This window comes from Chiloscyllium plagiosum, chromosome 10, assembly GCF_004010195.1.
Source record: "Chiloscyllium plagiosum isolate BGI_BamShark_2017 chromosome 10, ASM401019v2, whole genome shotgun sequence".
Lineage (NCBI taxonomy): Eukaryota > Metazoa > Chordata > Chondrichthyes > Orectolobiformes > Hemiscylliidae > Chiloscyllium > Chiloscyllium plagiosum.
This window is the reverse complement of record NC_057719.1, coordinates 85,535,510-85,539,918: the sequence shown is the minus strand read 5'-3', so window position 1 is coordinate 85,539,918 and position 4,409 is coordinate 85,535,510.

Genomic DNA, 4,409 nt, shown 5'->3' with positions numbered 1-4,409 from the left:
CTCCCACATCCTACAGGAGTAGCATGCAACTGCCCTAACATCCATTCCTACTGTTTTGAGTTCTGAAAGAGACTATCGAAAAAAGAATGTTTTCAATGGATGTATGCAATGCCTTAGGATTCTCTTTAATGCTAATTGCCAAAGTCATTTCATGGCACCTTCTTGCTTTCCGATTTCCCTGCTTGAGTTCCTTCCTGTTTTCTTTATATTCCTCACAGGCCTTTCCAATTTTAGCTTCCTAAACCTTACATATGCTTCTTGTTCACATTTTAACAAAATTCCTAAACTCCCTCGTTATCCAAAGATCCCAGAGAGAGAGAAACAACCAAACTGATTGAATTTGTCCACAGGGTCCTAGTGATACCCAGTCCCCTTATGGCGACAATGGCGACTACAACAACAACAACAATGCATTCACCGGCTTCCATTTTTGCAGTATCAGGGGGACCGGTCAGAGCGAGGACCAAGGAGCTGCCGAGAAGGTAATTTCCTCCTTTAAATACTTACCTCATGGGATCAGTGGCCTCCATTTTTGCAGCAGCATTGGGAGCGGTGACAACGAGGACCAGGGGGCTGCTGGGAAGTTAAATTAATCTTTTAAAAACTTACCTTATAAATAGGTGAAGCGCAACCCGAACCATTACTTAGGTAGTGTCACCCACTCATCCAACCAAAAAAATAGGTTCTGTGTGCCGATTCAGCAAGGTCACTAGTTTCTTTTTTGATAGTCTCTTTGGGAATTCAGTACAGTGGGAATGGATGTTAGGGCAGTTGCATGCTCCTCCTGTAGGATGTGGAGGGGTAAGGGTCAACATTAGTGTCCCCACTGACTTCATCCATTGGAAGTGCACCCAATTCCAGCTCCTCGGAAACCATGTTAGGGAACTGGAGCTGGAGATGGATGAACTTTGGATCATTCAGGAGGCGGAGAGGGTAATAGAGAGGAGTTACAGGGAAGTAGTCTCACCTCAGGTACAGTCAGGGGATGGTAAGGGAACAGGCAGACAGTGCAAAGATGCCCTGTGGCCGTTCCCCTCAATAATAACTATACCATTTTGGACACTGTTGGGGTGGAGCGACCTACCAGGTGAAAGCCATAGTGGCCAGGTCTCTGGCACTGATTCTGGCTCTGTGACTCAGAAGGGAAGGGGGGAGATTATAAAAGCACGAGTGGTAGGAGACGCAATGGTTGGAGGAATGGACAGGGGTTTCAGTGGTCACGAACGGGACTCCCGTAAGGTATGTTGCCTCCCGGGTGTCAGAGAAAGGAAGGTCTCTGATTGGGGCTACAGGATTCTGAAGGGATAGGGTGAGCAGCTAGAAGCCCTGGTCCACATTAGCACCAATGACATGGCTAGGAAAAGGGATGAGGATCTAAACAGTGATTTCAGGGAATTAGATCGGAAGCTAAGAAACAGAATGAGCAGAGTGGTAATCTCAGGATTACTACCGGTGCCACATGCTAGTGAGGCGAGGAACAGGGAGCGAGGGCAGCTAAACATCTGGCTACAGGGCTGGTGCAGGAAGGAGGGTGTTAGATACATAGATCATTGCAGTATCTTCTGGGGATGGTGCAACGTGTACATGAAGAATGGGTTGCACTTAAACTGGAGGGACACCAATGTCCTGGGCAGGAGAATTGCTAGAGCATTTTGGGAGGGTTTAAGTTAGTTTGGCAGAGGGGTGGGAACCAGAGCTACAGATCAGAAGAGAGGGTAGTTGTTGAATGGGCAGAAATAGAATGCAGAGAGTCTGTCAGGAAGGATACACAGTTGATAAGACAAAGGGATGGGTTAAAGTGTGTCTGTTTCAATGCAAGGAATGTCAGGAATAAGAGATGAACTTAGAGCATGGATCAGTACTTGGAACTACGGTGTTGTAGCCATAAAAGAGGCATGGATTTCACAGGGGCAGGAATAGTTGCTGGATGTTCCAGGGTTTAGATCTTTTAAAAAGAACAGGGAAGGGGATAAAAGAGGAGGGGAAGTAGCATTGTTAATTACAGAGAGTATCACAGCTGCAGAAGAGCAGGTTGTTGAGAAGGTTGTTTACTACTGAGTCAGTATGGGTGGAAGTTAGTAACAGGAAAGAGCAGTCACCTTATTGGGCGTTGTCTATAAATCCCTCAATAGCAACAGAGAGATGGAAGAACAGATTGAACAGCAGATCTTGGAAAGGTGCAGATGTAACAGAGTTGTTGTGATGGGTGACTTCAACCTCCCCAGTATTGATTGGACGCCCATCGTGCTGATGGTCTGGACGGAGCCGATTTTATCAGGTGTGTCCACAAGGATTCCTGACTCAAAATGCAGATAGGCTGACTGGGGGGAGGCCATATTAGATTTGGTGTTCGGCAATGAGCCAGGTCAGGTGTCAGATCTCTTAGTGGGAGAGCAGTTCGGTGACAGTGACCACAAGTGCCTCACCTTTACCATAGCCATGGAGAGGGATAGAAATGGACAGTATGGAAGACATCACCAACCCAAAGAAACCGAAATAGAAAGTGGGCCATGCTACCAGTGCTTCGTCCGGAGGCTTATTGATGATGTTACTTAGTATGGTGACGAAACGTCTGAAAACAAACCTTACAGCTCAGCGAGCTAACTTACATCCAGAACCTCAACCAGAGCTACAAATCTTCTTGAAGCTCATTAACACCTATGGGCACAATACCCTAAAACTGGCCCCAAAATGGGAAACCAATGCCCTTCAGAAGAGAGCCACCCATGAACAGCTCTACTTCCTGCACGAATGCCTAAGGGAAATGTCTGAAATACAAACCTCCCCTAAACACCCCACTAGCCAAAAGAATAGCAGAGCAAAACAGCGGCAGAATATTTCATGAAATGATTAATGATGCCCACAACAGACTTCGTAAATACAACTGGGAAAATTCACGCCAAAAATCTTTACTCCCTAATGCAATAGACCATGAATGGACAGGCACAGTACAACAAGCCATAGACTTTAGACAATGACAATCACAGAAAATGAAAAAAACTAGACCTGCAGAAAAATACTAGACAAACTGACATAAAGTAACAACACAGACAACACAGAAGCATGGATAAAAATCTTATCTGATCGACCCTTAACAGACGCGGAAAAAGCAGTCTTAGTAATAGGATTAATTACAATGTCCAGGATGCAGACAAGAAAGATTTCTTAGCAGCATTAGAAACAACATTGAAAGACAACCAACTCACAGAGGAAACCTGGGAAACCATCAGACAGATAGTCGCACCAACGCTAAGCAGGAAAAAGGAAGGAAAGCACTAAAAAGATTTTAAAAAGATAAAAATATCGTTATCCTACCAGCAGACAAAGGATGCTTGACAGTCATTTTAAATCAAAGAAAATAAATTGAGAAAGCGAACACACTACTTGCAGATACCAACACTTACCAACAAGTGGCGATAGACCTGACCCCACAACTACAGATCCAAATCACAGCCCTCCTCAAAACACTTCAGAAATCTGGAGAAATAAATAAGACCACCTTCCAAAAAATGAAACCAAACAGATCCAACACACCACGCTTCTACGGATTACCCAAAATTCACAAACCAGGAGCCCTCCTCAAACTCATAGCCTTGCTCCCTGGAACACCAACTCACAGACTGGCCAAGGAGCTCCACCAAAGACCAAAATACCTAGTAAAAGACTCACTCCACTCCACCCACTCCACCCATGAATTCCTGAAAACCATCAAAGACACTAAGATAGAAGCTTTGACGTAACAACCCTGTTCACATCCATCAACATCTACCTGGCCAAGGAGACACTGACTACATTATTAGAAGAACCAAAGGCACATACACCAAACACCATTAACTTCATCAACAAGGACAATATCATCAAGCTTGTGGACCTATACCTTACCACCCACTTCACCTTCAACAATAAAACCAACAGAATACCCATGGGATCTCCGATATCAGGGTTCTTAGCAGAGGCAGTAATACAGGGACTCAAACAAACAGCTCTGCCAACCATTCAACCCAAACTTTGGATCCACTACGTGGATGACACCTTTGTCATCACTAATGAAACAAATTACAGGAAACCTGCAAGACCATCAATAATGGGCGGCATGGTGGCACAGTAGTTAGCACTGCTGCCTCACAGTGCTAGAGACCTGGGTTCAATTCCCGCTTCAGGCGACTGACTGTGTGGAGTTTGCACGTTCTCCCCGTGTCTGCGTGGGTTTCCTCCGGGTGCTCCGGTTTCCTCCCACAGTTCAAAGATGTGCAGGTCAGGTGAATTGGCCATGCTAAATTTCCCGTAGTGTTAGGTAAGGGGTAAATGTAGGGGTATGGGTGGGTTGCGCTTCGGCGGGGCGGTGTGGACTTGTTGGGCCGAAGGGCCTGTTTCCACACTGTAAGTAATCTAATCTAATCTAATCTAAT